Genomic DNA, 27,185 nt, shown 5'->3' on the forward strand with positions numbered 1-27,185 from the left:
AATTCTCGACTAATTTAGTAACAAAAAGGTGAGGGTATGACTCGCTACTTGTCTTGAGGCCACTATTGATGCTAAAGCATTTTTCAAACCTAGAATAAAAATCACTAATATCTTCCTCTTGTTTCTGTTTACAGGCTGAGATTGCATCCCAGTCTTCTTTTCTAGTTGTCAATAATCTGGGTAAAACTTGAATCAATAATTCTGGTAATTCTTTACATTTCTCTCCTAGACCGGTACCTGGTACACGTGACTTATCTTCAGCTTCTAGAACTGCCCAATCTATCTTTTTCTCTCCCACCTCCCATTCTTTTTCCTTTAGCTTTTCATACACCCCTGCGGGCAACAGGACCTTTAACATTTTAATAATATCTGGGTAAGTGTATTCTCCCATACGGAGCATGTCTTTTAATTCTCTATGGAACCCTGCTGGATCTTTGTCATGACAGGGAATTAATTTCTTCATCTCGAGGAGTTCCATCTTTGTAATCGGGGTGTAAACAAACACTCGTTGCATTTCACCGTCCTCTGTCTTAACTGGATGCACTTCTCGTAACGGGTTCTGTCTTTCCATGTAAAATGGTTTACTTTCTGGGGGTGAGACATGAACAAAATGCGGATTCAGAAACGTTCTATATTTGTGGCGCTGTTCTAGAATGACACTAATTAAATCGGTACCTAGACCTCTCCATCTATACTGGAGTAACTCGTTCAGGATATCGTGTAACGGACCTGGATCAGAGTGCTGACCCTCATACAAAGTAATGAGGTGCTGGATCATATACATACCCACCAGTCGCTGCTCGGCTGGGGGCAATTTCAGAAACATTTGTGCCACTATTTCGTCTGGAAAAGTGGTAGAATCAGTAATCCATCGGACTGCTGATCGGGCTAGTTCCTGTTCATGCATGGTACTTAACTCACTGTAACCAATTCGTGATTTTAGAATGTGATCGGTAGCTTGGAACACTTGTTCTAGGGAACCTTGTTCTGGTGCTGAATGATGGAAAATTGACTTGTGTTCTAGGCGTAAATGGCTATCTGGAAATCTAGATTTTCCTACATACGCTATTCTGGCGGGATTCTCGTCCTCTACCTCTTCAGTATCAGAGTTACTTTCTTTTTTGCTTACTTGTGCTGCTTTACGTTGTTCGTGTATCTTTATTATTTCTCTACGGATTTTCTTGTTCATACTCTCCATGGCACTAATGGTATTGTGCTTACCCTCGGCTATATTATCACTCCACTTTGTCAGGGTTTTCATTTCGGCCTGATCTTTAGACGGGTAATCTTGTTCTCTTATTAGACAGTTAATTAAAAACTTTAATATCATACGCTGGATCTCAGCTTTCCTTTGAGACATGGCATCACTAATACTTTCTGGATCATCCCCTGTACGGATGAAACGATATATTCTGTCTAGATCTTCTTTCATATTGGGTAGGGTGACTAGATACTCGGTCACCCTCCTTACGCGTACTGAATATAAAACCATATTATTCTCGCCTGGGACTGGGTCATAGGCACATTCGCCAAGGGCTTGCCTGATTTCTGCAACAGACTTATTACTCTTGGGAGTACGCTGTGATGCTTGAACATGTAATTCGAGTGCTGATAAACGCTTGCGTGGCGGCGGGGTTTGAGGAGGACCTCCTCCTGCGGCCCCTAGACTAGAATCGTCGACTGATATTCTTCGTGGCGGAGCGGGAAATTGAAATGCTGGTTGGACCGGGGGTACCATAGCAGGTACTGCATGGGGTGCCCCGGTGTCTGGAGGAGCAGGATGTGCCTGATTTACAGGGACTGGCGGAGCGCGAACAGGATTTGCATATTCAGGGACTGTGTCGTCCAGATAGGACGAAATAAAAATATCAGCTGCGGTCGGTTTGTGACGTAGCTTGGTCGGAACTAATGGTGGCGGGAAATTACTGGATGCCTCCGGGGTCGCTTTTGGCAAGCCCTCGGCAAGAAGAGGATACATACCCTTAATAAGGGCATTCCTCTGTCTGTCTCTCTGTTCAGTTTTGACTTGTTCACCTATCTCGATTAGTTCTTTTTCTTGGGCTCGCTCTAAGGATTCTCTACTTAATTCTGACTTTCTGATTTCCTTTTCAGTTCTTTTATGAGCTTCTTTACGCCATAACTCGATGGCATCTTTCTGTGACTGTCTGGCTTTCTTTTTCCATAATGCTTCTTCTACTCGCATGATGCATTCGGCATCCCATGTACCTGATACGGGCCATCTATACTTTTCTTCTAACTGTTTGGTATACTCTACCCATAAATCTAGATACAATATGGCACTTATGCCATGTTTCTGATACATAAAATGACCTGGACTGTCCCTAGGCGGGACTGGAACTGCTGCTTCCAGCAGACCCTTTCTAGTTTTTAACTGACGTAACTTCGAAAACAAGGGCATGACTGGACTGTAATCTAGACACAATACAATACACAATAAACACGATACTTATTCCCCATTCATACCACGACATTGAAATACATGAAAAACGTTTAAAATAACAGTTCGAACAGAATACTACCTGGAAATACTGAGAACAGAACGCATAAATTTTCTCGAGAACAGAAACTGACTAGAACAGAAACTAGATGCACTGCTGGAACAGTACGAAACTTACCGGTCTCATAAAGAGACACGTCAGGACCCGCATCCACCGAAGTGGACACTTCGTTTGTGGGACTGTGTACCACCAACCCACAGACCAGAGTCAATGAAATTGACCCTGTCTAGATACCACCCCAGTAACGGTACTCACCGGGCAGCAAGAACGGAAAGCCTCGGACTGGACTGGACTGCTACGACGACGGACGACGAACTTCGGACTTCAGACTTCAGTTACGGGTGGACCTCCGGATACCTCGGACCTTGGACTCTTGGCTTGGGCTCTGGTCGGGACTCGCCGCGTTCCTCCACCGTCTCGCCTGGATGCTGGACCGCCTCCTCCGTCTCCTCCGTGGGCCTGATGGATACTTGAGCAGAAATATCTGCCACTGCGCAGAAGAGTTCCGTCACGACTGCAGAGGGTCAGGGGGTCGGCGTGGCTTCACCGACGCGTGGGGAAAGGGCAAGTCCCTATTCGGGCGCCATTATGTGGTAAATAAATAAATAATACCTCTCTTTTTGACTAGACATATATCATAACAGATAGCTCAATAAATAAGAGTCAAGATTCGAGGTAGTAGGAGTTTTGCAGGTTTATTACAGCATAAGGACAGGAACAGGACAACCTGCATAGGAATAGGATGACAGGGCCCAGCAGCTGCTGGGGCTGGATCTGGGATGAGCGCGCTGGCTTTTAATAACAATACATGAGCATATATACATAACGCAAACACATAGCATTACATTGCAGTAGGCGTAGCAGTGGGTGGAGCAGTAGGTGTGACGCGTAGCAGTCGCGAAAGATAAGGGCGAAAGTAGGTGTAACTGGGTGTAATAGGGCGTATACATAGACATGTGATGCAAACGTAACAGAATATGTCATGAATGGGGCGGAAACCATGGAGGGGGCTACCTAAGGAGCCGGGACCTCTAACCTGGTGGCGCGCGCAAACTAGCAATGACGTATCACTAGGAGAAGCTGGGGGCTATGAACTCTGTGCTAGGAGCAGAGACTGAAGTCTGGAGAGTCAGGGCGACATGTACCTAAACAGTATCTAGTATCTGATGTTTAGAGAACATGTTGATATAAACTAGAAGTTAGGAGGGGAAAGGCTAACTTGATTCTGAGACTGGACCATGCATTATTCTACATGTAGTGCGTGATGAAGAATATGAAGAATATGAAATGACCATTAAATGCAGTATTTCTCTAACGTGGAGACGTGAAGGCTAGACAATGACGGAAACTATTGATGCGATTCAGTAGTTTAGGAATGCAGGGAAGGAGGGCTGAACTGATAACTGGAATCATAACATATTCTTGGCAGACTCAGAGACTGAGCCAGGCTGGGCCGGGCACTGCGAGGCAGGAAGTAAGTGAAGGGTCGAGGATACAGGTGGGGGCTGTATCGCTCCTCAGCGAGGCTTCAGGAGACAGGAGCTGAATCTGGTGTCCAGGCCCTTTTGAGGCCTAGAAACGGGGACTTTATAATAGAATAACGTGCACACTGAGAAACGTGGCAACGTAGCTTTACATAGGCCTGATATTCGTAGTATTCACGAGAACTGGGAACTGGCATACTAGAGGTGGACACAACTGTAATTGCGTCTTTAATCAAACATGGGGAATAACATATGCATATTAATCATGCACACATAACATATGATGGATGACACGTAGGGACACAGAACATGGCAAAATTTACTTTTCCACATAATAAGGAAATCATTTATTAGACTGACATTCTTAAGGCAAACTCAGAAAGCATGAATATTAGTAAATAACAGTTTCCATTCCCAAAATCTATTTCCCTGGCTATTCTTACTCCACCTAGAAAGGAAAATCAATTAAAGTCTGCTGTCCTTACGTGAGCCAGAAGTCCGAAAGCATGTCACGTCAATCAGGAATCAGAAAGCGAGCAGCAGGCGAATAGCGTAGCGCCCTCCTGCCCATGAGGTCAGGTTTTATACCTTTCTATCTAGCTAAACTTTTCTACATTTGTATACTTTCTTAGTAATCCGGGTTTCTTATTGGCTGTCTTATGTCAGTCCATGTTAAGTCATCACCGTTTCTTGACCAAGTTCAGGCTTTTCTTAAGCCCTATTGTTCGCGTCATTTGGCTTCCTCAAAAGAGATACTTTTCTCTCGAGTTACAGTCCACAACTTCCTAACCTAGGCAGTCATGTTTGGTTTCCTGTCCTTGAGCCTTTTTCTCCAAGAGCACGTTTAGCACAACTTATTAAACTGCATTTTCTGACAAAGATGTCAACGTGGTAAAAGTTTCCACTTCTGAATATGTGCAAGGCTCCACTCTGGACAAGTTTTCGTAACACCATTTCTTTGCATGCCTTAGGCCTCACTTGGAAACTATTATTCAAACAAACACAAGACATCAATTAATTAAAGAATTGAAACCCATTCTGTTACCCAACCCCTTTGCTAATATAAAACCCGTTAATTTATGTTACCTAGCTGAGCACACAAAGCAGCATTCATATCTACCTTCTTCCATCAGACCGCAAAGATTCTCTACGAGCTTTTGTCACAGAAAGTACATAAGCACACAAATAAGCACATGCCATTAGTTAAACAGCCGCATTTAATACTGACAAGGACAATAGACAAGGTTAGTTTATTATTTTCTTTGTATTTGCAACATAAAGCACATAAGTTCATCCCACGTGTTTTCTGATAAATCCATTTTAAAACTAAGTTGATTAATTATTTCACCACATGCTTCTTAATACAGTTACATTTGTTATGGAAGTTTAACTTTGCAGGTTTGAACAAAATATTATTCATCACCTTGCTCCATCAGGTTCAAGAGTGTCTGGGTTGGCGCTAGGCAGCTTTTTTCACGGCCAGCACAAGGGAAAACACAGGGACGCGCCATATTCTTGTAAATACTGCACATCCCTATGGTGTTTAAATGACCCAGCACGGTGCTTCAAAATTGTTCACAGCACCGCGCTGTGCTATTTCCTTGCAAATATATCCCTCAGCCACATGGCAGGCCAGTGGGGCAGGTGAAGGGCCAGTCGCCTGGGAGCCTGGGACAGTGAGTTGAACTGCGGTTCAGAGCAGGGGCGGCCGGCACAGCTCGCGGGTGGGAGGCCGGCGAGCAGCGGGGGGGAGGTGGGCGCAGGCTGCATTGAAAAAACTAAAAAATAATAACACTTACCTTGCTGCCCGCCGGGTCCTGTGTCTTCTCTCCTGCTCGCCTATATCTGACTCCAGGTCGGAACAGGAAGCAGGCAGCCAGGCTCCCACCCTTAAGCCAATCACAACGTTGCAATGCAGCTTTGTGATTGGTCTGAGCGCTGTGACACAGCGCTATGCCAGGGGCTGTAGGGGTGGGCATGTTCTCCATGCAGGCTGTAATTCAACCTGCATGGAGAAGGGGGGCAGTGCGCATGACTGTTTTGGGGCGGCTAGAGAGTCATTGGCACAGGAGTGTTTTACCACTCCTGCCTGCAGCTCCGCCCGCCCCCTCACGCTCTGCCGCAGCAGGAGGACAAAAAAATACATGGTAATAACATTCCGTTATAATCATTTTATTTTCCTTTCTTTTGCTGCTTCCGAGCAGTGGGGCAACGCTCCTCCGCCTCAGTGGAGGAGCCGCCACTGATTCAGAGGGGCTTGGGGGGAGTCTGTCACATGTCAGATTGGAAGGGCTAGATCAGTCTCATGGCAGTCCATGGGGGGCCGGGGTAGGACCAGTTGCATATGAGATCAGGGGGGCAAGGCAGAGCCAATCACCTGCGTGGCCAGTGTCGCTGAGGACAAGTGAACCCAGAGTTGGAATTGGACAGGATTTGGGGGGCACCACGTGCTCATACTTTATTTAGTTTAACAAAAGCGGCTCCCCTACTTTGCATTAAAAGACAATTGTCCTGGGATGGTTAATTCGGAGAGCCGAGATGCCTCAGCTGAAGGGGAAGGGAGGGCGCCTCTGGTGCTGTGAAGAGAGGGATGGACAGACATATGGACAAGAAACAAGCCTTCTAGCCAGGGTGCCTGATGCCAGAGAGAAATGTAAATGTGTGCGATTGGTTAATGTGCAAATGTAGAGACTGCTTGGAAGCCGGTATTGGCTTTATCTGCTGGGGTCCCTTGAGGCTTTGTGATGACACAGATGTATTCTTTGTGAGAGGTATTTCAGGGGTGTCACCAGCTGAGCTGGGGTGTCCATACTCATAATCCAGAGGCTCACCCTCCAAAGCCTGGTTCTCGTCCACTCTTAAATTGGTAAAAAGTCATTGTAAGGCACTTGAATGAAAGTGGAGGAGGGAATATAAATTAGTGGATAAAGAATCCTTCAAAAAGCACAAAATAACTATCATGTAGCCATAACGAAAGTTAAACAAATGTATTTCGAGGAGAAAATTGGAAAAACAGGAAATAACTGGAAAGCATTATTTGCCATAGTTAAGAGTTTTATGACCCCATCTGCCTGCACTCAATCCAAAGAGACCTCAGGTGAGTGGTGTGAAGAACGGGCAGCTTTGTTCCCATCCAAAGTCCAAAGTATCCAGGCAGGCCCAGGAGTAGGCAGAATACCGACTACTGGTGTAGAAACCCCCAGTGCGAAGATATCTGTGAGCAAGTCAAAACTGAGCCCCGTCGAAGCCATCTCTCTAAAGGGGTCTCTCACTGCTCTCGAAACTGTGAGTCAGGTTCTCGAATGACCCAGGCCCCCCCTAAACTGCCAGCTGCAAGGGTGATGTCATTAGTCCAGTGGTCAACAAGGTTCTTAATACATCTCTAGGAATAGCCATGGTTTATTTATTTATGTATTTATTTATTGAGCTTGTAGAGCGCAACAGCTACCCAAAAAGGGTTTCCCGGCGCTGATGGTTTCTGGAGTTTGGAAACAGGCACTGATTCTACCCCGTCTACGAAAGCCAACAACAGATCCAGCCGCCCCATCTAACCAGAGGCCCAGTTCCCTGCTGCCGGCTTTTTACAAGATACTAGAGAAGCAGCTAAATGGACAACTGTTGAATTATGTGGAGAATAACAGGCTTCTCCGCCCAGGTCAATCCGGCTTTAGAGCCCAGCTCAGCACAGGAAAGGCCCTGGTTGAGGTATCGGAATTCATCAGCGGTACCCTGGACACAGGGGGCGTAGCGGCACCAATGTTATTGGATCTGTCGGCAGCGTTCAACACAGTCCCGCAAGCTCTTCTCTTAGATCATCTTCAGGAGATACGAGTAACGGGGCGAGCCAGGTGCTGGTTAAAATCCTATTTAGAAAACAGAAGCCAACAAATCTGGATTCCCCCCGCTCCTCAAGTCTCCAAAAGATGGATACAGGGGCCCTCAGGGATTGGCGTTAAGCCCCACACTTTTTCATATTTATCTCACCCCGTTGATCCAGCTAGCAGAAAAAATTAGGAGCAAAAGCGATCGCCTACGCGGACGAAACACAGTTGCTTCTTCTCCTGGAAGAAGGGAACAGAACTGATAAGCTCTCACGTTAAAACCTGTCTTACCGCAGTCTTTCATTGGCTAGCAAAGGCGCGATTGAAATGTAATGAGGATAAAACTGAAATTCTCCTCTTTGAGGAGTTCCCCCCACAGTTCTGGCAAATGTTTTGCCCGGAGATGCATCCCCGCCGATCCCCATGGAGATTTGGTAATACATTTGGGGATTTGATTTGACAATACGCTGTCATTTGGACCCCAAATTAACTGGTTGGCTGAAACCTGCTTTGGCCTCATGAGCTCCATGAAGAAATGTCTGCCTCTCTTATCGATCCATGCAAAGAAAACCGTCATTGATCACGTCCCGTATGGACTACGGCAATGCTCTGTATGTAGGCCTCCCGGAAAACCTCCTGGATAAACTTCAGGTGATCCAGAAAGCGGCAGTTCGACTTTTAATCAACCTCCAAAGGCGGAAGCACATCAGGCCGCATCTTCGGGGTCTCCATTGGCTGCCCATTAGGGAGAGAGTGAAATTCAAGTCTACGGTGCGGGTTCATGCAGCCGTGTATGGCAAAGGACCTACCTACCTAGGTACCAGAGTTAGCTTTTACAACCCGACAAGACAGCTTTAAACTACCAATACATTTCCGGTACGCACCGCTAGGAGCAGACAGAGAGCAGTAGGTAGAGCACTCAGGGGCAGATTTACAATAACTGGGTGTAAGTACTGGGACCACCAGTTCTCCGGGGGGGGGGGTAGCTTGGCTCGAGCAGGAATACAGCCAGGGGCTTACGTGTAAAGTAGCTACTCAACACACTCATCCACTGAGTCAAGAAGTGGGCGCAATAATGGAGACCACACCAGTACTTTTGATTAAAATCGATAGACTTTATATAGAATTGAGATTAGGGCAATTAATTCATCCACATTACTTAAAGTATTCCATTATGCATTTCAATAAAGTACTTCCATAAATAACTTCCAGAACGCATCTTAATAAATAACTTCAATAAAGCATGTCAATAAAGCATTTCAATAAATAGCTTCAATAAAGCATCTTAATAAATAACTTCAATAAAGCATGTCATTAAGGCAAACAACTCCCTTGTGCAGGGCTGAACCACTTCAGGCGAATTTCAGGGCCTAAACAGGTAATAACTAGAAAGCCTGGCAGTTAATAAGTGGCAAGCCTGTCCTCAGGCCGAAACAGTTAACCAGGGGCCTCGTCGTCACTGGAGGCACTTTGGGGCCAACAGGGCCCAGTCTCACTTTCCCCGGGGGAGGGGCAAACACGGGGCCTTCCCCGACCTTCCGCCCTCCTCCCCTGAGGTTACCTGTGACTTCGGCCCACCGGGGCCCTTGCGATGGTTCAGGGGCAGACGGTGTGGCTTCGGCCCTCCCGGGGGCCTCACTCGGCCCGGCGCGGTGCAAGGAGCAGATGCGGGGCACCGGCGCCGGGGTCGAGTGAATTCAGCTTAATTTGCTTGGCGGGGCAAATCGGAGGGGGCTTCTCTGCTTCCCGGCCCCCTCCGCGACGAGTCTCGGCTTTCCCCAGGGCACCGGGGCTTCCAGCCGATGGTTGCTCGGCTCAGGTGGGGGCGCGATGCTGGCGGCCTTCCTCGGCTCAGGAACCAATGGCAAAAGGCAGAGGGGAGGCGCGTCCGCGGCCGCCAATGGCAGCGCGGCTCGCGGGGCGAGCCAGCCTCCCCTCCCTATCACAGGCGCTAGTGGCGGGGGCGGGGCCAATGACGTTGCCGGGCTTCCCTCGTCACGTGAGGCGAGTCTACAGCCTCAGGGCCTAGCGCGGCCTACTACTTCGACGCGGCAGCCTACCTAAGGCTCCGGGGCCGCCACGGTAGGTCTCCACACTCGGGCCGGGCTGCGGCGGTGAATTCGGCCCCTGTGTACGCCGGACGCGACGTCTTCTCCGCCCACTCCCCCGGCCAGTGCGGCGGCCCTCTCCTGGCACCGGGGGCCGCCTGGGGCACACAGCGCTCCTCAGGAGATGAGGCAGGTGAGCGCTGGCGGGGGTTTCACAGCGCTGGGGGTCAGGCAGTAGGCGCGATTGGCAGCGCTTCACTGGGGCAATTATCAAAGCGCCTCAGGCCGTTCAGAAGGCTCAGCAGGGCCCGGGGTAGAAGCGCTTGACAAGGCAGGCAGTCTATGATCCAGCGCTTGACAGGGGGGCAAATTACAGCGCTTTCAAGGCGTTTCCAGTCAGGAATACTAATAGTTCAGTCAGGACAGCGCTGGGGGCACAGAGGGGAGTCAGCACCAGTACCTGGTTGATCCCTCAGCAGTCTCTGGTTGCAGGACAAGTAGTCTTCTTGGCGCTTGGATGGCTCTGCGCCCTTGTGAGGTGATTCCTGTAAATGGGGGGGGGGGGTCTTGAGTTGGAGGCTGGTCCAGTTCTCTCAGGTCACTGAAGATGGTCCCTGGGGTTCCCTACCGCTGGGCCAGATCAGGGGGGCTAGTCTAGGGTACCTCACTCAGCTTAAGAGGCAGCACCTAAATCCTGTCACTCCCAGTGGTTTGGGTCCCTGACTAGGCCCTCCCGCCTAAATCTCCTGCGTGGGTCCCCCAGGCCAGTGATGCCCCAACTGACTAGAAGATTCCCTCCCTTTCCTTATATAGCGACAGTTGGCAGAAGGCAGTGGCAGTTGGTGTCACCTCCCCTATTCTAGAAGGTTCCAGGAGCTTCCCTCATTCTAGCTATGGGCAGGCTGGCAGGCTGGCATTGCTACATTGTTTAAGGGTTCCAGCCAGCTCCTGGCTACTAGAATGCGCCTAACAAGACCACGCTGCAGTTGCAGGGGTCAGTGGCAGCCATGTTTGGGGTAGAGAGCACCTGCACCATAACATGGATTGGCCATGGAAAGGTGCCCGGAGACCTAAGGGCCAACGAAAAAGAAGGTGGGAAAAATGAGGCAAGGGCGAAAAAAATAGGGAAAGACCACCCTAGGGCTGACAGGTCTAACACTGGGGAATCCCTGCATATCAGCAGGGATGCGCCAGTTCTTGTGCGCCGCAGCTCCGTCACCCTGGATGCACCGCATTTACAATGCGGCGCACCATGGGGCAAAAACGGCACAGATGCGTGACACATCTGTGCCGTAAAGGCGGCGCATTGCTGGAGTTGCGACGCAGCTCCAGCAATGCTCAGGGGGGCCCTATCTCCACAATGCTGCGTCAATCCTTATGCCTGCTTCAAGCAGGCGCAGGGTTTTGATGCAGCATGGGCCCCAAAGTGACTGAGTGAAACCTTGTTGATTTCACTCAGCCACTTTTTGGAGGCGTTCCTGTGCTGGAACCCCCCCCCCCCCCCCCCCCCCCTTACCTGCGATGGAACGCCTTCTTCTGGCACAGGGCTTTACAATGTGACGCATCTCAGAGATGCGTCATGTTGTAAATACCCCGCAAAAGTGACGCAACGGCAGCGTAAAAGAGGTGCAAGGGGCTTGTAAATCTGCCTCTCCCTTTTTTGGCTGCAGCGGCTTGGAATCAGCTTCCCTTGAAATTACGCATTACAAGCGATCCAGGGCTGATTAAAAAAAAGCTGAAAACCTGGTTCTTCTCGGGAAACTGAGCTTGTTTTTTCTCTCTGGCCTCACACAATATAAGTTTCCTATCATATCATATCATTATAAAAAGGTTTGCACATGATTAATTCTGTCTATTATCAAAAATCTATATTTTGGAAGCACTTTTTTAATCTTAAATTTAAATCTTTTTTGCACATTTTGTGACATGTTATTTTACTATTTGTCTAATACAAGTTCAGAATAATGACTTCCATCTCCAGAGCCCCCAGTGCACGAACTAGGATTCAATCTTGTGGCTTTCTGGTCACTCACAGTGACACCTGCGGTGATCGCATTAACCAATGGAGGTTTAATGACGTCAAATCGTGCCTTTCCCACTGATTCGTTTACCGTGCACGTATGCTTCATCTGGGCATCTGTTACTCTACCTTGAGGCACCTGGAGATAAAAGCCCAACAGAAAAGTACAGAAGGTTTTGTTCTTTTAAGCCACACCCTCAGCCACGCACACTGGTCCGACCCTGGACTCGGGATCACAGATCCACACGTGTTGTTAATGCACTTGGACCGCAGAGTTATCACAATGACATAATGCAAAATGATGGAATGCCCTTGCAGAATGTGGGAAGAGGCACCTGGGGTTCCGTATCTCGGAGAGGTCCATCTGCCTTGGGCTGATTGAGCCCCCACCGGCCTGTGTTATGCCCCTGGGAAGTCATATGTAAGGTACACAGGGCTGGTCATATGTAATGTACACAGGGCTGGGTGACAGCCATGTCATATGTATGGTACCCAGAGCTGGGTCACAGCCAAGTCATATGTAAGGTACACAGAGCTGGGTCACCGCCATGCCATATGTACGGTACACAGAGGGTCACAGCCATGTCATATGTACAGTACACAAGGCTGGGTTATATGTAACATACACAGAGCTAGGTCAGCCATGTTATATGTAAAGTACACAGAGTTGGGTCACAGCCATGTGATATGTAAGGTACACAGAGCTGGGTCACAGCCATGTCATATGTACGGTACACAGAGGGTCACAGCCATGTCATATGTACTGTACACAGAGCTGGATCACAGCCATGTCATATGTACAGTACACAAGGCTGGGTTATATGTAACATACACAGAGCTAGGTCAGCCATGTTATATGTAAAGTACACAGAGTTGGGTCACAGCCATGTGATATGTAAGGTACACAGAGCTGGGTCACAGCCATGTCATATGTAAGGTACACAGAGCGGGGTCACAGCCATGTCATATGTAAGGTACACAGAGCTGGGTCGAAGCCTTGTCATATGTAAGGTATACAGGGCTGGGTTACAGTTATGTCATTTGTAAGGTATACAGGGCTGGGTTACAGTTATGTCATTTGTAAGGTATACAGGGTTGGGTTACAGTTATGTCATATGTAAGGTACACAGGGCTGGGTTACAGCTATGTCATATGTAAGGTATACAGGGCTGGGTTACAGCTATGCCATATGTAAGGTACACAGGTCTGGTCATATGTAAGGTACACAGGTCTGGTCATATGTAAGGTACACAGGGCTGGTCATATGTAAGGTACACAGAACTGGGTCACAGTCGTGTCATATGTAAGGTACACAGATCTGGCTCACAGCCATGTCATATGTACGGTACTCAGGGCTGTCATATGTACAGTACACAGATCTAGGTCACAGCCATGCCATATGTACCGTACACAGTGCTGGGTCACAGCCATGTCATATGTACGGTACATAGTGCTGAGTCACAGCCATGTCATATGTACGGTACACAGTGCTGGGTCACAGCCATGTCATATGTACGGTACCAAATGCTGAGTGACAGCCATGTCATATGTATGGTACACAGTGCTGAGTCACAGCCATGTCATATGTACGGTACACAGTGCTGGGTCACCGCCATGTCATATGTACGGTACCAAGTGCTGAGTGACAGCCATGTCATATGTAAGGTACACAGTGCTGGGTCACAGCCATGTCATATGTACGGTACACAGTGCTGGGTCACAGCCATGTCATATGTACGGTACCAAGTGCTGAGTGACAGCCATGTCATATGTATGGTACACAGTGCTGAGTCACAGCCATGTCATATGTACGGTACACAGTGCTGGGTCACAGCCATGTCATATGTACGGTACCAAGTGCTGAGTGACAGCCATGTCATATGTAAGGTACACAGTGCTGGGTCACAGCCATGTCATATGTACGGTACACAGTGCTGGGTCACAGCCATGTCATATGTACGGTACCAAGTGCTGAGTGACAGCCATGTCATATGTAAGGTACACAGTGCTGGGTCACAGCCATGTCATATGTAAGGCACACAGAGCTGGGTGACAGCCATGTGATATGTAAGGTACACAGAGCGGGGTCACAGCCATGTCATATGTAAGGTACACAGAGGGTCACAGCCATGTCATATGTACTGTACACAGAGCTACATCACAGCCATGTCATATGTAAGGTACACAGTGCTGGGTCACAGCCATGTCATATGTACGGTACACAGTGCTGGGTCGCAGCCATGTCATATGTACAGTACACATATCTAGGTCACAGCCATGCCATATGTACCGTACACAGTGCTGGGTCACAGCCATGTCATATGTACGGTACATAGTGCTGAGTGACAGCCATGTCATATGTACAGTACACATATTCCCTGTATGTCCCCCTTCATTCTCATATTAGATGTTTTGTGGCTAATTCACAAAGCATAACAGAGTATGTAAAAGAGTACCACATGAGTAATAGGTTACCTTCTCCAAAATGCCTTTTTGAATAGGCCTCATCTTCAGAAATAGGATGAAACTGAACTGTTTGACCCTGCATGAGCCAGTTTATCCTTGTGAATCTCAGGTGCCAGATTGCACAACAGCGAATAATGATTTCCACTGTATCCAAGGTTACTCAGCCGTCAGAGGCTTAGGAGCCGGGGTTCAGACGAGGAGGGAGGAAGACTAGTCGCAAGGCAGATGCAGGTACCTGCCTGGACCAGTTTATCCCTGTGTATCCCCCACCTGCTGTAGTGATGTCATGAAAGTGTTAGAACTGTGGCATGTAGTCATGGCCACATGTGGAATGTATAATACGTTAATGTTCTAGGATTAAAATGTAGTTCTGCTAGAGTACAGTTGGCGGCTGTTATGGTGCAGATGAGATAACTGCTCTGTTCATATGAAAATAAACAGCTTTATCTCAAGTGAGACTCAGCGTCATTACAGATTGGCGATGAGCGCCAATGCGAACGAAAGCGCGATAAGTTATTCAAGCCAGTAAGAGCGCAATGCGGCTTTAAAATATCGGCACATGCGCACTCAGCGTAAAAGGCAAATCAAGATATTTTATAGTACCAGACTGTAGGAGAGTAGGGTCTGCAATCCTATGATCACCCAGATTTTTGCTTTTTGCTGCACTGGTTTACGACTTTTCCTGGCTGTGGGCCTGCTAATCAGACCCACAGCCTAGCTGTTCTCTCTATCCAAATTGTACTCAGGTACTGAATTGGCACTGGGCCCTCTCAAGTCCCTGTACCCAGGGCTGAGGTGCACCCAGGAGTCTCCCAGGGGCTGCAGCATGTATTATGCCACCCCTGGGCTGACTAACTAAATCAGACACAACTGGCTGCACGACAGCTGGGGCAAGGTGGTGTACTCACCCTTTGCTTTAGATATAGTATACCTATATCTAACCCTAAAATGGACACACAGATCTCCTATCAGTCACTCCTATGGCAGGCCTTAACAATCCTGAAGGCAGAGTGCTTGGAATCGTGTGAGATGGTGCTCTGGCATGAGCTGAGCCTGTCTGCGGCTTTCGGGATCCATCCCTTAGCCGTTTCCATGATATCGCATACCATATACTCTTAAGTGCATTATAATCCTCGCGGTTATATGCCAACTCTGGTATCGCTTTATCAAAACATGTCGAGTAAGGTGTCATACAAATTGGAATACTAACCCCTCGCCAATTCTGGCGACGGGGTTAGCATTCCACCCTTCTAGAGGGATACGACATGTATGTAACCCCTAACCCCGGTTAAAGTCAGACAGAGCCTTAGCATCCACAAAATGGATGCTGCCACCGAGACACAAGTCTGCCCTCCTGCTGCTGGGAGTCCTCCCCGAGCAGGAGATAAGGACAAAGGGTTTCCTGCCAGGGGCGGTGCCAGCACCGTCCCAGACAGGGTTTTGTGTATTGTAGGTAGGCAGGGCTTCAGAGGAAGGTGACTGCACGTGGCACCCCGGTGCTCACTGTGCATAGGCTGGCTTGAACCAGTTCCAGGGACACTCCAGACCCTGTGCTGGGGAAAAGCCCTCCAAGGAAGTGGGTGTAACCACCCCCCTCCTGGTCCCACCCCTAGGGCAGGACTTAGTCGCGTGCCAGCCCCCTTTTCCCAGATAAAGGTAGGAGCAGGCCCCCTTCCAAATTAGATCATCTTTGAATCCTGAAACTACTTTCTACGAAAGGAACTCAAGACTTCTTCCTAAGATTTCTCCCTTGTGGCTAAGGAGTAGTCACCCTGCATCCGCAGGCACCATCGCAAGAACACTGCGGTCTGCTGCAAGTCCTTCCTCCGGAATCCGACTGCCCAGCTCGACGAGAACCGGCTTCCCTGGCACCTCTGACCTCTACCCACCTCTACAGCCCAGCTGAGAACCGTGGGTGCGACGAGACCTCGAGGGACCGGCCATCTGCAAGACTGCACGACTTCTGCACAGCAAGCCCGCCGAGTAATTTCCTGGTGAGTGCTTTGGGGTCCGAGAAGCCCCGACCCTGAGCAGCTCCAGCACCGAAGTACAGCCTCCCAGCATCTCCACGATCTGCGTGGGGCCCTTCTGCTTTTTGCTGCTCACCGCGTTGTTTGGCTACTAGCCCGCTGGCTCGTGGCCTTCTGAACGACGCCCGACGACATCACTGCTGCTGGTCTGGTTGCTCCAGACTGGCCCTTGCTCCCTTCCCGAAGAGGAGCACCCAGGACCCTCCTGGTCCACTCAAGACGCCATTTTGAGTCCACCGCGTGGGCTTGAATTCGCCAAGGCTTGTTGCCCAATCCTGGGTAACTCCAACGCCGACAGCTTCATCCATCGTGGGACAGCTCGCCTCTCCATCCTGGTTGCCGACAACGCCTCCTGGTCCGTGAGATCTGCAGAGCCAGCGTCGCCCACTCACCTAGTCGAGGTGACTACCATCCGGTGCCCTCCTGGTGCCCACTGACTACTGGCTAGTAGTCACGAACTTGGTCCCCTCTGCTTTCAGGTGTCATCCATCTTCCAGATCCAGGCTTGGATCAACTCGAACTATCTTCACTGGTCGCCTGCCAGCATCTTTCTTCCAGGCTCCTGGTCCGGCAACGAGGATTCCCGACGTTTTTTGAGACCTATGCAGCTGCAGCCCCTGGGCTAGGTAACTTCGGCATTTCGGTGCCCCAGCATAGCCTCACTATCCAAGGGTCAGGATCCACTGTCGTTTTCTCCCTACCAGGTCGGGTTCGCCCGTGAACACTAACTTTAGCGTTACTAGCTTCCATAGACTTTGTCCCGCATCCCGCGTGAGAGTGCACACTCTGCACCGAGTCCCCTAGGTCTCCTAGAAGTAATCTAACGATTCTATAGTCAAGTCCTAGCGATTCCAAAGCCTATTAGTACTGTACTTACCTGCTAGTAATTTCGCATTCCACTTTTAAAGTATATGGTTTTTCGTGCCCCTCGGGCATTTGTGTATACCGTGCTAACTTAAGTATTTTCGTAAGAGTTTTGTTGTGTGCTTAGCACCCTGTCCTCATAAAGAGTACAGGGTTGTTGTGATTCTAATAAATACATTGTTTATTTTCATAACACTTGTGTGGTGTCCTTTCACTGGGTGTTCAAGGGGTAATGTGATGGTAAAACAGCTGGCTTAACACGCCCTCTAGAGTCTTAGCCTTAGACTGCTCGTATCCATGCTACTAGGATAGCTGGTCTATAAGGTTGACTTACAACCAATCATCAATAAGGGTTGTTTGGACTGATATATAGTGATCACTAGAATAGTGAACACTGCACATCAGGCCAACTTCTCACACAGACTATAAGCGAAATGTTGCAGAAGGTTTAAACTTACCAATAATTGAAGGAACTTACCACTTAAAAGGAAAGACGCTAACAGTTTGGCACGTGCTGAGCTCCCGATATTGAGGATCGTTGAAGCATGAGCATTGTAAATTTCACGTGATCTTGTTGTACCATTGGGCGGCCATCTTTAAATGAGGCAAAGGAAGAGTTCGCCAGAGATTTCAAAATCTTGGCGGCCATCTTAGAGCCATACAAGTTTTGGGACATACATATTAAGAGACTGGTAAGCCATATTAAAGTCAGGCAAAGTTTGTAAAAGCACAGAAAGTGCAGAAAACATAATTTTCTTCTTGTTTTCCACAGTAAGGAGAGTATTTATTTGTCTTTTTCTTTTGGTAATTTTTAAACAACAAAATAAAATTACAAAAAAAGTAAAGACAGTAATATATACACAATGCAAAGTGTAATGTTAGACGAAGGTGAAAGTTCCACAAGTACATCAGTAAATACACATATGGATGATGTATATATTCAAGAGGAAGAAAATGTTTCAAATGTGATTTACAAGAGACCTCTACCATTCGACATCACAGATGAATAATCAATTGCTCTAAGTTGGGAAAAATGGACACGAAGATTTGAGCGTTTGTTAAAAGCTACATGTAGGAAATACACCGATGAGCAAGCTAAAGATTTACTTCTTAATTTAGTGGGTGATGAAGTAGAAGATATAATTTTCACGTTTCCTGATGCGTATAAAAATACATACAAGGGGATTGCAAAAAGTTGAAATGAGAGGTTTGATCCACAAAGAAACAAAGATTTTGAAAGACACACTTTTAATACGACATGTCAGGAAGAAAACAAAACCATTGGTGAATTCATGACCAAACTAAGAAAGTTAGTCATGTTTTGTGAACTCGATAAGTTCAATAACGTGGAAGTGCTCAGATTGAGAATTATGCAAGGATGTAACTCAGTAGAATTCAGAAAAAAACTGTTAGAAAAAATGTATGGTTTACAAACAATTCTTCCAATGGCACGCACAGAAGCACAAGCAAAAAAACATGCAACCAACATGGAACAAGGCAGAGTAAAAACTTTAGCACGAGTCAGGCAAAGGACCAGGAAGGACAATAACATTGAAATGGTCAAAAAGAAAAAAAAATCTGACAGTAAAGTGGAAAAAACAACTTCTGTTAAAAAAGATAAAAGAGCATGTTATAGGTGTGGACAGCCATTTCCACATATAAACATATGTCCGGCGATGAGGCAACAGTGCAAAGAATATGCATGAATTAATCATTTTTCAAGTGTGTGCAGATTAAAGAGAAGACATAATAAAAAAAATTGGAAAATACAAGTTAAAGGAAACATATTAGGCAGATGGAAAGTGTTGATGACTCTTCTGCGGAAAAATGTGAACAAGAACGCCTACATCTAATGTCAGAGAAAAATAAAGATAAAAAGTTTAATTTGTTAAAAAAGAAAATAATTTAAAAAAAAGCATCTGTTGATATACTAGTGGGGTCTCAGAAAGTTCTGTTTGCTCTGGATAGTGGAGCACCATGTAACATCATGTATGTGAGGGAATGTGATAAAATGCTGGAGAAACCACCTCTTGTTTCAGCAGGGGTCAATGCTTTTCATTGGGGCGCAATACGTCCTGTAACTTAGTTCGGGGAGTGTGAAGAAAATTTAACATATGGGAAAATGTCTCTCAAAGAGGAAGTACATGTGTTAAAAGGAGAAACTTCTGGACCTTGCTTACTAAGCAACGTTACAGCTCAGTTGATGGGACTGCTAGCCATGACATTTCACGTAACAGTGGAGCACCCCGTATTAAAAGAGTTTCCTACTTTGACTGATGGGCTTGGAAAACTAAAGGGAAGAACCATTTCTCTGCACATAAATGACAAAGTGAAACCTTTGGCACAGATACAAAGGAGAATCCAAATTCATATGCAAGACAAAGTTGAACAAGAAATTAATTCAGTTGTTAAGCAAGATATTATTGAACCGGCAACTGGTCAAACACCGTGGGTGTCTCCAATAGTAGTGGTGCCTAAGAAGAACAAAAGTCAGATTCGAATCTGTGTCGACATGAGAGTACCAATTACTGCAATTGAGAGGAAAAGGCACCCAGGTCCACATTTCAATGACATGATTAGCATTTTGAATGGAACAATGTTTTTTCAAAGTTGGATAAATTGAGATCCATCACAACTTTTTCAACACATTTGGGGCTGTTTCGATATAAAAGACTTAATTTTGGAATATGTTCAGCCGGGAAATTTTTCTGGAGATCATAAAAAATGTCATCAGGCCAGTGAAGAACTCAATTAATTATAGTGATTACATTCTTGTTTTTGGAAAATCGGTAAGTGAACATAACCAAGCATTGAGAGCACTATGTCAGGAACATCTGAAAGCTTGACTAACATTAAACCCAGATAAGTGTGGAATTGCTAAACCAGAATTAATATTTTATGGTCATATATTTTCGAACAAAGGGAGGAGGCCAGATCCAAAAAAAAGTGTCTTCCCTAACAGCAATGTCCAACCTAAAAGATATAGCGGAGTTATGCTCTTTTTGGGAATGGCTAGTTACTGCTCTTGTTATCTCAAGGATTATGCCATTGTTAACTCACCTCTCAGAAAATTAACAAAGAAAGGGAAGACATTCATATGGAATACGGAATGTGAAAGAGCATTAAAAAAATCAAGGATGATATAGAATCAGCTGCAAATTTAAAATATTTTGATCCAAATGTATACACTGAATTGGTAGTAGATGCGAGTCCATTAGGATTAGGTGGAATCTTATTGCAGCATAAGTTTGGCATTATACCCCAAGGTTTGTAGTGTAACATGCAAGTAAGGGCTTAACGGATATTGAAAAGAAATACTCACAACCAGAAAAGGAAAGCTTGGCAGTGATCTGGTAATGCAAGCATTATAATGCCTTCTTATTTGGAAAACCATTTGTGATAATCACAGATCATCAGGCTCTCACAACCATTTTTTGGAAATCCAAAAGTGAAAAGATCTTTTCGGATTGAAAGATGGGGTATGAGAATAATAGTCTACGATTTCAAAATAGTTCACAAACCTGGAAACGAGTATAATCCAGCAAATTATTTGGCACAACACCCAGTTGATGTAGATAAGAAGCAAACGGATGAAACAGAGGAATATGTAAATTTTATAATTACATCAGTGGTTCCTTAGACAATCTCAGAAACAAATTAATTCATGAATCTAATAAAGATAACACTCTGGCAGAGGTAATAATAATACAAAAATTAAACAAATGGAAACATGTAAATGTCATATAAAGATTTCAAACTGGAGTATGTAAAAGAGATATGCTTGCATTCAAAAGTGTACAGGCAGAGTTGTCAACAACCTTTTGGGCATTCTCATAAGAGGGAACAGAATAGTGATCCCAAGTGCTTTACAAAGACGTGTCATTAATCTTGTACATGAAGCTCACAGAGGGATATCAGCAACAAAAACTCTGCTAAGAGAAAAAGTGTGGTTTCCAAGACTTGGCAGCCAAGTAGAAAAAATCGTACAATCTTGTCACGTCTGTCAGTGTATAGCAAGAGAAAGAACTGTTGAAGAGTTACACATGTCTCAGCTGCCAGATGAGGTATGGTCTGAGATAGCATGTGATTTTTAGGTCCCATTAGACTCTGGGCAGTACTTCTTTGTGCTCATCAATGAGCACTCAAGATTTCCAGTTGTAAAACTAGTACCATCCACCTCTACACCCATGATCGTACCTGTTCTTGGTGGGGGATGAAATGATAAGAAAGAAGCTGAAACATTATGCAGAGCAACCGAAATGTATTCAGATGAGAAACTATAAAGTTGGAGCTCTGGTACTAGTAAGACAGAAGCAAGTATGAATGTCTATGATCAGATTTCATCTATCTCCTATGGAAATAACAAAAGTAAAGCGGGTCAGCTATCACTGAACAGAGTGAAGATAGAACAACAATAAGAAACAAAGCACATTTCAAAACGTTTGCGAACCCAGCTCCAATTACAATGCATGTAGAGAGAGACAGTAAATGCAAAAGGCATTTAGTAGTAAAGGTAGGAGTCCTAACTTTACTACTACTAAATGCCTTCTGTGAATACCAAAAGTAGTAAGCTTAGGATTTCATCTCGGATTAGTTCTGTGAATCGGCCCAGATATTTCCAACTCGATAATTGTGTCAGTTGATGTTACTGACTCCATATTTTGTCTGAATTCCCTACCAGCCCTCTGAGAATCAGTTAGGTTTTGTTTGTTAAACCTTAGCTCAACCCTGGATGGCTGTGGCTCTGGGCGGTCAGGTTTACGCAAGGGAACAAGTGTGAAGCATTTAAACAGCACCAAAATAACTGAAAAAATAAATAAGACACTCAAGAAATCTGACACAAATGTATACAATTAGTGCACATATTTTTTTAATCATTTTTAACATCAAAATAAGAAAGATCGACCAGAATGTTCCAAAGATAGAAAATGTACAAAGTATAGTAAATCAGCACTTTTTACTTAACCGCAAACAAGCACTTGCAACTTCAATTAATTTTACACTTAGAAATTTCTTTCAAGAAAAACTTGGGCAATATCAATGTGGTTACTTAGAGCTACTTAAGGCAACCAAGTCCAGCAGAGAGACAATCAGGCAGACCATCAAGGACCACTGAAACAGTTACCTTGACAATAAAGCAGTCTCCAGTACAGTTCCAGCTTCAGTGGCTTCTTACCATTGTCTTTGATGGAGTGGTCCTGATGCAAGAAATACAGGATGCTGAAGATGCTCAAGGATGCTGAAGCTGCTGTCTGGTTGTCAATGGTCTTCCTGGGCCTAATCATCAGTCCACTGGCTTGGATTGTGTTGGACTTGGCCCTTCTGGCAGGTTCGCCCCTAAACTTTTTTGCTTGTTAATGTGACTTGGTGTTAGTTGTTTTTGCCTTCTGCGCACTTTCACTGTGTCCCAGTGTAAAGTGCGCGCGCACTCTGAGTGCATGTTGGGAGATTGGCCTGCCCTCCCATAGGAATGCATGGGGGATTTATGTGTCCATGGTAGTTCCTGATGTGTGGGGAGTGCAGGCTCGAGTTTGGTATGTGCGAACTCGTGAGATGGAATGCTGCGCGATGATGTGCGTGGCGTTCATGTGTCTAGTGTGGAAGTGCCACTTCTAGAAGCTGGCCTGTCTGTGTAATAAAGGTGAATTCCCTGTCTGGCTTGTGATTGGCTGGAGCTGGCTGGTGTGCCTGGCTCCATGAGTCAGGATGGGTCTGCCCCTGTGGTGAATGGGGAGATCTGCATGTTGATGGCAGGGAGGGGCTGCACCTGGGACCTGAATAGGGCTGGGCTTTCCCCTCACAATGCTGGCTCCGCCTCCTGTGGTGCGACTGATGACCCTAGCCTGACTAGTGAATGGGAAGAGGGGCTGAGCACAACAGAGTGCTCCAAAACCATCTGCGTCTGGTTTTCCTTAACCCTGTGCTACCAGACAAAGGATTTATGTGTATAAAAAGGGGCTGTGACCCCTTGCAAAATGTTCTTCTTTTTCCTGACCAGAAAGGGGGGCCTGCTGCTGTTGGGCGCCAGGAGGATACCGCCACTGGGTGCTGCCTACCTGTTGCAGGGCCCTGTGAGCTGGCCCCTGGGCCCAGCCTTTGCCCCCCCTGCCTACTGAAAGACTATCTGCTGGACTTTGTTTCCTACAGCGCCTGGGAAGCGTTATATCTCTACTGCTGGGGAAGCGCTGTGTTTCTGCCCCCAGGAGGACAGCTGTTGCCCGCAGCGCGATGCTGCATTGTGGAGATTTCCCCACACTTCCACTCCTTTCCTTGGCGAGTGCCTACCCCGCGTATTTATACTTTTTTTAACCCCTGACGGGTGCCCACCCCGCCAGGGACTTGTCCATCGGAATGGGAGCCTACCCCGTAGTGGTGTCCTCGAGGCGGGTGCTCACCCCGCAGCTTGCTGCACCAACAGAGCCACCGCCGCGGCCGAGCCGCTCTTTCAAGTTCCCCCCCGGGCCGCTATCGGTGCTACCCAGAAGGCAGGCGCTGTTGCCTGGTTGGGGGCGGTTGACCTGGAAGCTGCGCGGGCCGCCCAATTGCAGCACGGACCAGGGGCAGGCCCCGGAAGCAGAGGGGGGGGCCGCCCTCTGGCCACAGAGACCGGAGGAACCGTGCCGGTGATCCTGCGGAGCTCCCCTGCAGGAGAGCCCCGCGACTGTCCGGCCAGAGGAGACGCCGCCGAGAAGCAGCGCCGAAGAGGAGCCCACGGTACCCCTTCCCCCCGCCGCCGACCGGAGAAGGCCAGCCGTCCTGCCCGAGTCATGGAGGGAGCGGAGACAAGGCCGCAGAGAGCCAGTGAGTGAGGGCTCCTCCTCCTTTTTCCGGGTTTCACTGAGCAGACCTGCGGGTCGCTCCAACATCGAGGGGGCCATTGTTCTCTGAGTCCCCCAGGGAGGGACTCCAACGTTGTTGGGCACCATTATAATTTTGAGCCTGAGAGGCTCCACCAATTCGGGGGCATTTCATTAATCAGAGCCACGAGGCTCAATGGGGCCATTGTTTTCCTGAGTCCCCCGAGCAGGACTCCAACGTGATTTGGGGCATTTTTAGAGGGTAGAGCGGCCCCGGTTGGCAGCGGGCCGCTCCCCCAGTGTGGTGGCATGGTTGTTTAGAGCCACGAGGCTCCGGAGGGCACAGTTGTTGTTGTTCCTGGAGCCCAGGAGGCTCCCACGTTGTTCTTGAGCATTACTGTTCTTTTTGAGAGCCCCACGAGAGCCAGGAGGCACGCTGGTGCCAGGCTCAGGTCCTACAGCTGCCCAGCACTTAGTGGGCAGCTGATTCGTTTAGGCTTTGCGCAATCTTCTGTGGCTGCCTGCGCAGCCTGCCCTGACTTTGCTGGACACAGGGCGTTTTAGCCCCTGAGAGGCCAGTTGGCCTGGGGGACAGTTCCATGTATTGTGCCCTTGCGTGGGGTACATGTTTATTCCTCATGTGATCTTTTGGGCAAATGTGATTACCTGCCTAATGTGATTGTTTGTTATGTCATATGCAATGCTTTTATGCCTATACCCCTAACTGTATTTTTATGCTTAGGAGGGTGTTTTCCTAGTATAGGTGATGCTAGTGAGTTCATGATTCCCTGCGTGATATTTGCCTAAGCTGTTTAGGATTGCGTAGGTGGTACTTACCTTTTACCAGTGGTTACTGGTTGTGTGCTACATTTGCTATTTGGTGCTACAGTTATATGTTCTATGTGCTAAGCGTTATTCCTACAAAGTGATAGTTCTACCAAGTGCTAGTTCTAAAGGGGCTTTTTCCTGATAGAGGTCCACGTGGCCCTGTCCCATGTATATAATCCCCTGTAAATTCTGTCCATACCTATGGCCCATTGTAAAGTGTGTGTTTATTATCTAGTGTGTTTGGTATAATACAAAGGCTATTTTTATATATAACCTTGTGTGGAGTTTCCTTTGTGGTGGGCCTTGGGTGTTGTTGCTGGTGGGTGCGTGCGCAAACGATTTACACCTTACCTCCGGGATAGGCCTGACTGCTCGTGCCAAGCTACCAAGAGGGTGAGCAGGGGTTATCTTTCGCGGATGACTTCCTTGCCCTGACTAGAGTGGTGGTTTCTGCCTGGCTTTGGCGCAAGCCTTAGCCAACCAGAAATCCCCATTTCTAACAGAGTGGCAATCCCGGCCACAGCAGTTGACGTTCCTCAAAGTCCTCTCGAGCTTGGCAGAAGTTCATTGGCCACTGGGCCACCAGTCGACTGGTACAGCAGTTTCAGCGATTCCCTACCTTTGGTGGTAACTTGTTTTATGGGTGACCTACCTGCACTCCGATGACTCTCCCGGGTCCAGCAGACTTGGGGCAACTATTGAGCATTGGTTCCAGGTCCTTGAAGCTGCCAGGCAGCAAGGAGAGGAGATCTGCTGATCTGGGCCACCAACTCACCCTAGCAGGCTTCTTCAGCTGTTGTAGCCCTGTAATGCAAACAGGAGGTCAGCCAACTGACCCTTGGAGTCTCTTGCTTTGGCACGGCTCACGAGTCGACTTCTCAAAGGAGCAGGACTTCCCTTCGCTAGCCCCCTGGTGCAACCGGTGCAGTCCTTCTTTGGCCTTCTTCTCCAGTCCAATAAGATCTGAGTTCTGGGTGCCAGGGTGCCCTTTTAATGCTCAGGGGAAGTCACAATCACCAGCCAATGGGCTACTAGGTTGATTTGATCTGATTTTGGGTTTTATAGAGTGCTCTTATGTCCTGAGGTATCTTGGCACTGATCGGAGCAGGAGAATATGCAAAGCGGGGACTGACCATGGAAATGTTATCTACTGTACAGCCAGGTTTTTCCTAAAAATAAGAAGAGTGGAGGCTGTTTTTAAATCCAGAGGAAGTTCATTCCAAAGGAGTAGGATGTTTTTGACAAAGTCTCTGCCACCCCAGGTGGTCAGTAGGTGTCGGGCACAACAAGTTTTTTTTCCCAAGGCTGATCGGAGCGGTCGATTAGGAGTGTCCCAGCTGAACTTGTTTTTCAATTACTCGGGACCTGTTCTGGCCACAGCTTTGTAGGTAACGCAGTGATTTAAAAGCAGCTCGCTCTTATACTGGGAGCCGATGACGTTTGTTAAGCGCTGGGGTTCCAGAGTGGAATTTAGGCAGATTGTGAAGCACTCTACCTGCAGAGTTCTGTACAGTTTGCAATTCACGTGTAGAACACAACAGTCAATTGTAATTGTGCCACATGGTTCCTCCATGGAAATGAGAATCAGACATCAATCTCTACGATTACTTTGTTTGTCAATAAATCGTTGTTTTTAATTAAGTTTGGATTGAGTGAGAAGTATGATTGCATATGTGAATGGAATTGTATGATTGAAGTTCTTAATGTTGAAATGATCTTCAATAAAATATATTTTGTATTTTTCTAAGTACTTGTCAGTTCTGTCTTTCAATATGTTTTCCAGTTTATTAGTTAAACTGTAACATGTTTGTATTGCGATTGTTGCCTTAAGTATTTGCATTGAGTTATTGAGCCCTGCCTTAATGAGCCATACCTCATTCGGAGGGGGCCTCTGTCTTTACATTATATACAGTTTGCAATTTCTGCATGAGATTAACTTGCAGATTAAGATTAAGGCTGTTGCAGTCGTCAATGCGTGAGATAACCCGGGCAATGACATCTGTTTTCACAAGGTCTTGAGAAATCAGATGTCTGATTTTCTTCAAAGTTTTTATGACTAAAAAAAGGAGAAAGAGGTTCCTGCATTAACCTGGGTTTTATATGTTAATTTGTTGTCCAACAGGACTTGTAAGTTCCTGACTTTATTCTTAGGGGTGGTAAGAGCCCCCATGTCTTGCGACCAGCGTGAGGGGGTCCAAAGGGATGTCTTATGACCGAACAGCATCACCTCCGTTTTAGCCGAATTTGGTTTGAGGCAGTTTTTGCCCATCCAGTCACCGACAGCCGACATACAATTGCGAAAAGGTTC

The sequence above is a fragment of the Lissotriton helveticus genome, chromosome 9 (genome assembly GCF_964261635.1).
Source record: "Lissotriton helveticus chromosome 9, aLisHel1.1, whole genome shotgun sequence".
Lineage (NCBI taxonomy): Eukaryota > Metazoa > Chordata > Amphibia > Caudata > Salamandridae > Lissotriton > Lissotriton helveticus.